This window comes from Lissotriton helveticus, chromosome 4_1 (assembly GCF_964261635.1).
Source record: "Lissotriton helveticus chromosome 4_1, aLisHel1.1, whole genome shotgun sequence".
In the NCBI taxonomy this organism is placed as follows: Eukaryota; Metazoa; Chordata; class Amphibia; order Caudata; family Salamandridae; genus Lissotriton; species Lissotriton helveticus.
Genome location: NC_136063.1, coordinates 1,915,817,512 through 1,915,830,613, shown reverse-complemented (window position 1 = coordinate 1,915,830,613; position 13,102 = coordinate 1,915,817,512). Strand labels below are relative to the sequence as shown.

Genomic DNA, 13,102 nt, shown 5'->3' with positions numbered 1-13,102 from the left:
TTCAGCAAGAGAATGACATGAAGTCAAGCAAAAATACTCAAAGTGTAAAGTACAACACAAACCAACAAGGGTTCAATTTCCAAAATTGTGGAGTGAGAAGCCTCACTTACATCCAAAATGCATCATTTTTTTAAGTACATCTTCAAAGAAGTCAATGGATATCGCACAGTCAGTATAGGGTGAGCAAATGTAACAATGAACTTCCAAATCACAATACATAATTATGCAACGCCACCTAATGCTATTCTTCTGCCACTAGCCTTTAACTGAATATTAATGTGCTAAATGCTAAACTAATGGAAGTCTTATAAACAATGATACAGGTAGATCAGCCATGAATTTAGCAAAAGGCTTCCTCTGTGATGTCACTCGAGATGTCATCAATGATGTTAGCAGTGATCTCACTGACCTGGTCATGAATGATGTAATATGCGAGGTCATAAGCAGTGCATTGCGGAGGCGCAAGATATAGTTACCTCAGCCAACTATAACTCCTGAATTTCTCTGGTTTTCTCAGACTTAAATGCCAACCTAACTAGAACGCCCCTGTATCCTTAGTTTTTTTCTGTGAATTTCTAAGGTTTTTAAAAGCCAATTCCTAACTACCACATCTTTGCAACCTTTAGTTTTTTCATTGAATTTCTACAACTTTTAAAGTAGTAGTCGTGCTTTCAGAGTGGTGGAGAAAGGGGGCAGGGCTTCCGACCAGCTCTCAGGAACCACTTTGTCTCCTGGTGCACTACTAGTTTGGTTCTTGAGGGTCCCTGGGGGCCAACAAGCCCTCCAGTTACTTCCAGTTAGACCCTTACAGTTGCATTGCTGAGAGGTTGTCCAAGACCACACACCCTTTCTCCACCACTCAGCAAACGTGGCTCCTGGTGCACTACTACTAGTCTCGTGGCCCACAAGAGGCAATGGGACCTGATACACCCAACAGAAGTGCGCGAGAGGTGTGTTTGCAGAGTGGTGGAGAAAGGGTGTGTGGCCTCTGACTACCTGTCAGCAATTCCACTGTGTGGGGCGTACTGGAGGTAATAGGAGGTCTTCTTGGCCCTAAGGAATAAGGAGTAGTGGAGAAAGGGGGCGGAGCCTCTAGCAAGTTGGCAGTTTTTTTTTTTTTTTTTTTTTTTTAGAAGGGGGGGCTGCATGGTGCCCCTTGCCTGGACCATTTCGCCCCGGGACCCCATCCCCCGGAGCTTAACCCATTTTTATTTTTTAAAAGGGAGGGGGCCGAACAGCTCCCCTCCTGAGATAAATTTCGGCCTCGGGGACCCCATGCCCCGGGGCCAGGCCTTTATATATCTATATAATTTTTCTAAGTTGAGGGGGTGCGCTGGTCCCCCTTCCCAGGCAGATTACTGCCCCGGGGACCCCGTCCCCCGCAAGGCCATTTATTTTTTTCCCAATATTTTCTATAAAGGGAGGAGGACCGAGTGGCCCCTCACCCGGGCCATTTTCAGCCCAAGGACCCCATCACTGGGGCCAGGCCACTTTTTAAGGGACCACGGGGGAGCCTGAGGGCCCCTGCAGTCCCTGAAAGCCCCCGCAGTCCCTGCTGGCACCACGCCTCCTGAAAGAGCCGGCACTGCTTTGAGGTTCAGGGAGCTGCTGACATGCAGCTCCCTGGATCTCAAAGCAATGTCTGTTTCCCTGCTCGCTTCACAGCGGGCAGGGAGACAGACAAGCTCTGCTTTCAGCAAGCGAGAGCCTTTTTGCTCTCGCTTGCTGAAAGCAGAGTGTTTGCTATGGCCTTCACTACTGCCAAGCCATAGCAAACTGCAATGTACCCGGGGTGGGCACCACAGGCCATTGCTGGAGCCGGCCCTGGGGGTGGCAGAGTCAGGTCTATGAAGGGCACCTGGAGGGGTGACGCGTGGCCCCACTCCTTTGTTAAGTGAACCCAGGCGAGGTGGTGGTCCCCGGGATCCCACAACAGACCCCCCTTCTTTATTGTATTTGTGCCTGGGGAAGCTGCTGTCCCTCAGGCTGCGTGGGGGGGGGGGCAAAGTCCCCCCACACATTATTTATTTTAGCGCCTGGGAGGTGGCGGTCCCTGGGGCAGGGGGGCTGAGCTGGCCCCTGCATTTGTATACAACAGTGCCCGGTGAGATTGCGGTCCCTGGAGCTTTGATTAGCCCTAGGAGGGAGGCCCATGCACCCCCCTCCTTTATTTATTATATGCCCTCAGGACCTGGTCCACCCGGGGGATCCCAGGACCATGGCTTGGGGATGAGGGCATTCCTACTCTGCCCCCTTTTCTTTATTTTCATTTTTTGGGGAGGACTCGGTGAAGCAGAGTCCCATGATGGCTGCCAACACTTCTCCAAATAACCAGTTCCCACTCATTGAGTCAGCACACTGAAGTCCTTCCATACCCGGAATAAAGGCTTACCAACTTATGTTAGTGGTCGTGTGCTGACTCAACGAGTGGGAACTGGTAATTTGGAGCATTGGTATTAGGCGGCTGCCCAGCCGCCGAGTCGCGCACTGCCCCAAAACAGGAGGGACACGCGGCCAGCAATATTACATGCCAAAATGTGGGCCACAAACAAGGGATCGAGGAAAGACACCGTAAACAGTGTCTTTCCTCGATCCCTTGTTTGTAAACAGTGTCTTTCCTCGATCCCTTGTTTGTGGCCCACATGAAATAAATAAAGTCAAAACATAGAACTTCCTACCTATCAATTTCTTGCAACTGTGTTTTGATGATCTGTTTTAGGATGATATTGTTGAGCAGACTAATTTGTAAGCAGAACTGTTTTTTGAGGGGCAAGTGCCACACTTATCAACCACTCCCGAGCTACCCGGAGGTGAGATTAAGCAGCTCTGGGGCTTAACTTTACTCATGGGATTGATAAGGAAGTCATTCCTGTCTTTATATTGGTCTGTGTTATGATCTACTGTTGCCTTTCCCCCTATATCTTCAGCAACTACTATTTGAGATCAGTATTTGCTTCTGCAGCAAAAGCAACATTTTGTGGAAAATGCTACAGCATTGCCACGAGATAACCCGGATTGTGACAGTCTCTTCAGGATTCGGCCTGTCCTTGACCATTTAGTAAATCATTTCTCAGAGATTTATGTTCCAGGAAAAGATACATCTGTGAACGAGTCTCTGGTCTTGTTCAAGGGGCGTTTGGTTTTCAGACAATACATTCCCAGCCAAACAGCATGTTATGGTATTAAACTGTATTTGCTGTGTGAAACTACCATTGCATATGCATATTTCAAGGTGTACACTGGTAGGGATGTTTCAATTGACCCCGCTGGCTGTCCTTCATCTTTTGGAGTCAGTGAGAAATTGTGTGGGAACTTGCCAGAGCACTTTTACACAAAGTTCACTATTTATACGTGGACAATTTCTATACAGGTGTGCAATTATTTAAAGACTTGTTCAGAGTGTGCACTGTGTTATGTGGCACAATCGTTTCTAAATATTGAGGTTACCCGAAAGAGATGTGTGTAAAAAACTTGAAAGGGGACAGAACTGTGCTTTGCGTAGTAATGAATTTCTTGCTGTGACATTTTCAGACAGAAGAGATGTCCACATGCTGACAACTTATCATGATGTAAGTACTGCGCCTGAGACTGTTTGGGGTCGGGTTGCAGAAGTGTGCAAAACAGTGTGCATTCTAGACTACAACAAGCACATGAGTGGTGTATATCAAAGGTTGAAACCTTACAATGCTGCTAGAAAGTCGTATATGTGGTGCAAGAAGTAGACTATTTCATTTAGCACTACTCAAAACTTGGCGATAAAGGGTCAACCACTGGGCTGCCCTAGAGAGCAATTCAAAAATTAATGGTGCTACGCTCTACCACCCTCAGAGGCACCGCCCTACCTCCGTGTATCCAGTAAATAAAACAAATATAGGAAGGAGCGTACTAGTAACACAAACTTTTCAAACAATAAATTCAATTCACAATAACAATTTTTCAGAGCTTCTTCTGTATTTGAGTGTTCGGTTTATTCTTTTTGTTAAAAATCAAATGATCACAGTGTACTCAACAGCCGACGCGTTTCATCCCGAGCAGGGACGTCATCAGGGCTGTGAAAGAAAGTACAAACAAACAATGTATTCATCATCAAATATAGTACATAAACAATCTAATACAAATCAGAATCCTAACGTGCCTGGTACCGTTGGCAGACTGTGTATCTAATTCATCATCCCTTGTAAACATATCTAAACAACTGCTTTATCACAACAGATTGCAACTGCCTATTGAACATTCTAAACACCCAGTCGGTTTTTATAAAACTCTACAATCATGGAGCTTCGTTTTCTACTTCACATGTCCTCGACAAGAACATAACTTATCATGATATGATGGCTCACCTTAAATGACTTTTATTTCGTCCAACATGTATACAGCACAAGAATCCTATCCTCATTAGGATATTCAGAAGGCGACCCAAAATTCAGGTTTGTGAAGTCTACAAAGTGACAATAAATATTTTATCAATGTTTACTGTAGACTCGTTGCCAATTTCTGTTATGTTAGCCCACTCTTAAAAGTTCAGTATTCCGTAATAGTAGTATCCTCATGTCACCCCTCTATTGCTGCATGCCCTCTATATTATAATCGCCACTCTATACTCCCAAAGGTGTCACGGCTCAATTATCTATAGTTACATATATCACACTCTGTGCGTACTCCTTATAGTCCTCTTGTATAATCGAATCAATGCACAATCGTAGTCAACCTGATAATCCCTCAGTGAAGCGCTATACCAAAACAGATGAATAAACACAAGCCATAATTATCTAAAGACCCATAAGACATCGTCTAGTTTACCCAACGAAAGCTATCTGAATCAACTGACAATGCTCCTCACCTTATTCTATTTTACAATGCGGACTCCTTTCCGGTTCCCCTCGTATTCAGGTATCTTTCGTATCTCCTCATCTTGTTATTTGCTAAATAAAACAGACAAGAGACGGTCTATTACCCCAAAGACACCACGTATAACATGTATCCCATATAATAACTGCTACTATTCTGCTCTTACCTTACCTTACGTATTTCTCCTGGTTGCCTTCGCATCTACATCTCCGCACCAAAACAATCCAATGTGAGACATTCCCCTGTGTTGTTAGCATTTTATACTGCGTTTCTCCAATCCGTGAACGCTTTCAATCTACTTCGTAAATGTCAAGCACCTGTACATGCATGCGGGGTTCCTCTCAGGTCCGCCAGTCCTATTACTTCCGTTTAAACATACCTACTCTCCCGCTTTACCAACATTCATTTCCTGTTAGTACATCCTACCTTCTAATAGGCTATTACCCGGGAACTAGCAATCCCATTGGCTCAGACTTAACCAATCTCAGCTTCTGTTTGCCGAGTAAGGGCCGTTGAACACCAACTTCCATTCATACACCCGTCGTGGTCTTAAAAACTACCAATTCAAATCGTATCTCCCTAGTCCCGGTGTAACTGTGTATTGAATTTCAACATCCATTGAAATCGACCTAACAAGGTTACGATAATGTTTTAACTGTCGAATCTTATCTCATATCTACCACTTCATATTACCTCAACTCAACATATTTATTTAGTTCCCCACATCTTTCCTGATAGGCCGTAGCCTTCACACGGGCAATCCCATATGTTCTGCCCCAACCAATCCCAAGTTCTGTAAGCTGTCTCCGATTGCTAGTTTAGGACTTTCCCGTACGCTTTACTTCTATTGATTACCTGTAACCAATATGCGACTCCATTACCTAAATATCACCACACTTAGGACTGCTAACACGAGAAACATATTCTTGTTAAGATCAAACCTGTAAATTACAAAAGATAAGCATAGGACCAGCGCTGCACTCCCCGTCAATCTCTTGCCGCATGTTACGAAGCTCCACCTGATCCTAAGTATACTCGGAGAGGTTAACCCAAAAAATAATGTAACTCCGAATCCTTATTGAGCCCCTGTTTCACTAATCTGCATTTGCTGATCCACCTGGTCTCAATTTGCCTAATTTTCAGATCCCAATCACCGCCTCTTACATTTTGAGGCACCTTCTGAATTCCATGAAAACGAAAGCTTTTTCGGGTATTATGCTCACTTTCCATGAGTACAAATAATGGTGACTTGATATCCCCATTCATCACTGCACGTCTGTGCTCCTGAATCCTCACTTTTAGCGGTCTTTTGGTGCTTCCTATGTATACCTTAGTACAATCCCAAATAATGGCGTAGACAACACCTACACTATTGCAGTTGATGAATTCATTAATACAATAACATTAAGTGCCATTATATACAAAATTCTTGGTTTTGTTGAGGCCCAAAGCACACACATTACACGACCCACATACGTAAAAACCTTTAGGCGGGGGTGGTAACCAGTTCATAGTACACAGGCCTTCCGCTTGATTATAATTTCTGGATATTTTATCCTTGATTGTTTTACATTTCTTGTACGTCACCATGGGTTTGTCACCTATTGCTCCAACCAAACCAGGTACACCCTTCAATAAATTCCAATTTTTGTTCAATGCTTTCCTGATCTGGTCTCCCTCAATACAATATGTTGTTACAAAAGATATTTTCCTGTTATTTTCCTTTCTTTTTTTCTGCACTAGTGTTGATTCTCTGCTAATACTCGACACCCTTCTCATTGCCTTTGTGAAATGTTTCTTGGTGTACCCTCTCCGACTTAGCCTCTTCTGTAAATTGTCTAACTCCTCTTTACAGTCGCTGTCACGGCTGCAATTTCGTCGCACCCGGACCATTTCCCCGAACGGAATTCCTGAAATAACCGAGGCCGGGTGAAAACTATCTGCCCGCAGTATAGAGTTGGTAGCCGTTGTTTTTCTGAACAGCTTACTTATAATCCTGTTGTTCTCTACTACTAATGTCACATCAAGATATTCTATTTGTTCAGAGCTGTAATTCATTGTTAGTTTCACATTAAAATCATTTGAATTCAAATAATCCAAGTATCTATTTAATTCCAATGACGTACCTCTCCAAATTAATAGGATATCGTCTATAAACCTGGCCCAAAATAGGACTAGATCTGACCAGTCTGTGGCGTTTCGACCCCAGGCATGCTCCCTCTCATACCAACCCATAAACAGGTTGGCATAAGAAGGAGCAAACCTGGAGCCCATCGCAGTCCCTCTCACCTGATGGTACCATGTGTCCTCAAATAAAAAATAGTTGTTGGTGAGAATTAAATTGCTCGTATCAACTAGCATCTTAGAGTGGTGTCTTAAACTCGCACTCCTGCTATTCAGAAAATAATAATAATAGACCGTCTCTTGTCTGTTTTATTTAGCAAATAACAAGATGAGGAGATACGAAAGATACCTGAATACGAGGGGAACCAGAAAGGAGTCCAGATTGTAAAATAGAATAAGGTGAGGAGCATTGTCAGTTGATTTAGATAGCTTTCGTTGGGTAAACTAGACGATGTCTTATGGGTCTTTAGATAATCATGGCTTGTGTTTATTCATCTGTTTTGGTCCAGCGCTTCACTGAGGGAATATCAGGTTGACTACGATTGTGCATTGATTCGATTATACAAGAGGACTATAAGGAGTACGCACAGAGTGTGATATAGGTAACTATAGATAATTGAGCCGTGATACCTTTGGGAGTATAGAGTGGCGATTTTAATATAGAGAGCATGCAGCAATAGAGGGGTGACATGAGGATACTACTATTACGGAATACTGAACTTTTAAGAGTGGGCTAACATAACAGAAATTGGCAACGAGTCTACAGTAAACATTGATAAACTATTTATTGTCACTTTGTAGATTTCACAATCCTGAATTTTGGGTTGCCTTCTGAATATCCTAATGAGAATAGGATTCTTGTGCTGTATACATGTTGGACGAAATAAAAGTAGTTTAAGGTGAGCCATCATATCATGATAAGTTATGTTCTTTTCGAGGACATGTGAAGTAGAAAACGAAGCTCCATGAATGTAGAGTTTATATAAACCCGACTGGGTGTTTAGAATGTTCAATAGGCAGTGGCAATCTGTTGTGATAAAGCAGTTGTTTAGATATGTTTACAAGGGATGATGAATTAGATACACTGTCTGCCAACGGTACTAGGCACGTTAGGATTCTGATTTGTATTAGATTGTTTATGTACTATGTTTGATGATGAATACATGAGTGATTTTTTATTTGTACTTTCTTTCACAGCCCTGATGACGTCCCTGCTCGGGACGAAACGTGTCGGCTGTTGAGTACACTGTGATCATTTGATTTTTAACAAAAAGAATAAACCGAACATTCAAATACAGAAGAAGCTCTGGAAAATTGTTATTGTGAATTGAATTTATTGTATGAAAAGTTTGTGTTACTAGTACGCTCCTTTCTATATTTGTTTTATTTCATTTAGCATCCTTCAAAGATTACTTTATTTTCAAGGATCGTACTCCAGACTCAAAGATGACTTTGTACCGTTTCAGCAGAACCAACACATTTCAACTGCTGCGTGGCTTGCACCCATCGCAAAGACCCGTATTACCGCTGCAACGCCTTCGGAACTGCCACTGGGCAACACATGTTCAGTAGGCCTAACTGGTTCCCTGTAGCTGGCCCGCAGTCAATCGTGGTCGGCCTGAACTTGTGACTTTGTCCTGGTCTGGCGCAACAAAATATCCACAGCTGGCGCTTTACCCCTTTTAGTGCTATTTTCTCAAAAAACTTTCAACTTCAATATCTCCAGTTTTACTAATTGGATTTATGTCATTGTGGTCTTGTTTTATTAATTAAATTAACCTCTAGTTTTCTAACATGGAGTGGGATTCTCTTTGTGTCGTGTTTTCACTGTTTGAAGTGTTGCACAAATACTTAACACATTGCCTCTAAGTTATGCCTGACTGCTCTGTGCCAAGCTACCACGGGGTTCAGCACAGCTCAATTTGAGGTTTGCTTGTGCAATACTCCGACAAGGATTGTGGTTCCTGCTCGGCTAGGGCTCACACCCCAGTCAACCAACAACAACATTTCTTATATACACCTATGAATATTACTGCATCTGATCAGCTTAACAAAGAGTTTTCAACTGTTTTCATTGAAGTTTTCTATGGCTGGTTCTGTTTGTATTCTTTAATTTACGTTCAGGAACTTATCCTGCCTATGTACATACCTAATTCAGGTGGGAGACTCACTAATTCTTATGCCGAAAATGTCTTTATTTTAGCAGTCTCCAGCCTGAAAACTGCCTCAACAGAAGTAAATGGGGAAAATACATTCCTCCGATTATTATTTTTTTCTATCTCTCACTTTCCTGTTCTGAAATATTGGCATATATGATGTACACGATCCTATACTAAATATATATGTAGTTCTGATTTCTTACTGATGTACTCTAATTCGAGGTGTGCTCCGGATCTTCTATACATTTGTTTGAGTATGGTTTTCAATGTATTCTGTATGCACTAAGTTGGTAGCAATAGTATGATCTATGTAGCACCCACGGTCATATGAATTAAGTAAACAAGTCAACTTGGATAGGTTGTAAATCAACTTTCTGTACGGTTCTACCTAGCCCATACATTTGTCTTTGGATGTGCGGTTAGTTTAACCACTGCTACTAAACATAAAGCTGCCCACATTTAAAATGGCATCAGGTACATCGTCAGACTTCATATCAACACAAGTATTTAACCCCTTCTGGTCGGGTTTTGCTACTTAATGGTCCTTTGGTATAAGCAGCATCATAATCGTACATGCCAACATTTGGGAACATCTTAAATGGGAGATTTGCAAATCAAACATCTGAAGAATTAATGCAGGATAGCGTTTGGGAAAATAAGAGGTTTAAAAAAATGAAACCTGGGGGGCTGACTTTATATGGCGACTTAAAAAATAATGGCATGCATGGACATTTGATTACCTCACTCATTAAATTACCTTGCATCGCAGGAATTTCTAAGGGCGAGAGAGCTAAAACTGCATCAGTTCCAGCTTTAAAAAAAGATTGTGAGTCTCCAGGTTAAGTTGAGAAAGTTGGCTTATATGTCAATTTGGTTTCAATATTTACTTGCCTTGGTATGGAAGGCAATAAAAGCGGGATAAAGCTAAAATAGCATATTAATTAAAAAAAACGAAAGTCTCCAACCTAAAGCGAGAGCGTTAGCATGTGAGGAACGTGCGGTGGTGTAATCAAGCCCAACTACAACCCCAAAATCTAAACTAGAAAGGAGTGACGTCCTCCTCATTAACTTTGAATCACTTTGTCAACACTATTACGACACCAAAGCACATACCAAACGTCAACGTGGGATGATTTCCGCCGCAGTAGAAATAAATGCGTTCCTTTTGTTGCAGGGTCGATTTTGCTTTCCATTCTCGTCTTAATCTGTATCTTCGCGAACAAACTCCATTATGTGAGGCAAAAAAAAGGCTGATGTTCCCGGGGGTATCCTCACCCTGCTGCCATTTATTGTGAAACAGGCACAGGAGAGCATGAGCTCTAAGCAGGCCCGGAAGTGTGAGGCCTGGCTGTTTTCAGTTGCTATAGCAACGCCATTCAGCTCGACACATAATGGTTGTAATTAAAGGGACAGGGAGCATCTAGGAGAGCTGTCTGCACAATGCTGCCTGTTTGCATTACAGCGCCCACTAGCTCTGAAAACGGTATCGCAACACGCAGGAATAAAAAATACAGACTGTTGTTAATAAGAACATACTTCGTGATCTCTTCTGTTTCCGGGACAGCTGCTGCTCTGCATTGGTAAACGTTTCGGATTTCCGTTTTCCCAATTGTCTTGCAAATAGATTTGCCACCTTTCCGAGCGAAAAAAAGCGCCCATTTGCTGTTGTTTTAACTCTACAAAGGCCTGGACGTGATATTAAATACGACTGTACATAAAATTGTATGTATTCATATGTAACATATCTTTTCGGTCTTTGTTCTGTTTAATTAGAGGAGAGGATGTGGTCTGACGGCTAGACTGCCGACGGTGGAGCCAGGAAACCAATATTCAAGCCTGGGGGTCGCATCCACATCCTGTGATTCTGGGCAAATCACATACCAAAAAAAACCAAGCATTTGCACTGCAATCGGTCTCGCCTTTGGAACGTTATACGTATTTAGCTATGCAGCACATTAGCCTGGGTGCTGAAACATCTATTGTGTCTCAGATGTTGGACGGTCCACCACCGACGGACTGTTGGTAGTGATCTACCAGACATCATAATGTGGCCCCTAATGTTTGAAGCTTTTTTAGGTCTCGCCTATCCCATTCCGCAAGGAATGGATAGGACGAGACTACTGGGGCTAAACCAAGAGCAAAACTAAGCTCTCAAAAATGCGGATTTCCAGAAGTGCATGTGTCCCGTGCACGCGCTTCTATCCGCCTGCCTGCCTGCCTCGCATCACCACATTAAAGCCAGCCATCTGTTGCTTCCCCAGCGTGGTGCCGCCAGCAGCTTCACTTCAAAGGGATCCGCTCCGCCCCCTGCTGCATCAAAGGCTTTCATTGAAACTAGAAGCAGTGCAGCTTCTAGTACATTCCTTCAAACCCTTGTAAAGTTTGCTGCTGTCAGAAGGTTCCACAGCGCGCGATGCGATGTCATACCTGCTGCGGGAAGCCATTCACACGGCCTTTGAGGCAAAGCCTGTCGGCCCAGGCTGTCAAGGGCTGGCGTTTTTAAATGTCCCCTTGAAGAGCAGGCGGGGGTTGCAGGTCCGAAGATGGCAGTGACTGGCAGTTCTGATTCCAAATACAACAGTCACTTTGTGTGCCTTGCAGAAAAGGGTATGTGGAGCTCGCACTCAGCCCCTGTAGGGCTTCCCCCATGCGGGGTGCTGGCACTCTTGATCTGGGGCACATGCACTAATGATCTGTGGGGCTCGCCTTGAGCCTCTACCGGACTGGCACTCAGGATTCACCGGACTTGCACTCAACTACTGTTGGAACCAGCGGCTGTACTGGAGAGTAAGTTTAGGTGTGAATGGCTACATTGGTGGGTGAGCGGATGTGTGAGTGTTTACGCCCCATTAGTGCACCCCCTGCAGTCATTCCCACAATCTTTATTCACGCCCGTACCTCCCAATCTGTCTTCATTTATCTTTTCTCTCTACCTCACCAATCACAACATTCATGCTCATCTCTTTACCTCGCTTCTCCGTTTCCCTTTCTCTCTATCTCTGTCTCACCTCTCTACTACATCCTGCCTGTCTCTCTCGGTCTCACTCACCTATCTTTCTATCCCATCTCTCCTTATTTCATCTCATCTCTTCTACCTCACTCCTCTTTACCTCCCGTTTACCCTCTTTCTACATCTCTATGCACCTCACCTACAAAACCAGCCCTGCTTTAACTCACCTCTGTCTACCTCATTACTCACAATACACTTATCAATGACACCTCTGTCTACTTGTTGTGCCTTTGTGCCCTCTGTTAGACTCGGTTTTTGTGCCTTTCTGCCCTCTGTTAGACTCGTTTTTTGTGCCTTTCTGCCCTCTGTTAGACTCGTTTTTTGTGCCCCTCTGCCCTCTGTTAGACTCGTTTTTCCCTTGTTTTTCTGCCCTTCTGCCCTCTGTTAGACTCGTTTTTTGTGCCTTTATGCACCCTGCATCACCACATCATCACTCAGCGCTACCCCAGCATCACTCAGCACCACCACATTATCACTCGGCACCACCACATTATCACTCGGCACCACCACATTATCACTCAGCACCACCACAGCACCACCCAGCGCCACTCCAGCATCACTCAGCGCCACCTCAGCATCACTCAGTGCCACCACAGCATCACTCAGCACCACCACAGCATCACTCAGCACCACCCCAGCATCACTCAGCGCCACCCCAGCATCACTCAGCGCCACCACTGCATCACTCAGCACCACCACAGCATCACTCAGCACCACCACATTACCACTCAGCACCACCACAGCACCACTCAGCATCACTCAGCACCACCACAGCATCACTCAGCACCACCACAGCACCACTCAGCACCACCACAGCATCACTCAGCGCCACCCCAGCATCACTCAACACCACCACATTATCACTCAGCAACACCACATTATCACTCAGCACCACCACAGCACCACTCAGCACCACCACAGCACCACTCAGCACCAACACAGCACCACCACAGCACCACTC

General features: G+C 44.1%; 1 protein-coding gene across 1 annotated transcript in view; it reads right to left on the bottom strand.

The window, feature by feature from the left end:
- Nucleotides 1-10,449, bottom strand: part of CCDC160 (coiled-coil domain containing 160) — a 283,018-nt gene extending 272,569 nt beyond the window's left edge. Inside the window, exon 1 of the mRNA XM_078688567.1 lies at nucleotides 10,245-10,449. The gene's annotated coding sequence lies outside the window, so the exon portion shown is untranslated. The remainder of the gene's footprint in view (nucleotides 1-10,244) is intronic.
- Between the last annotated feature and the right edge of the window lie 2,653 nt (nucleotides 10,450-13,102).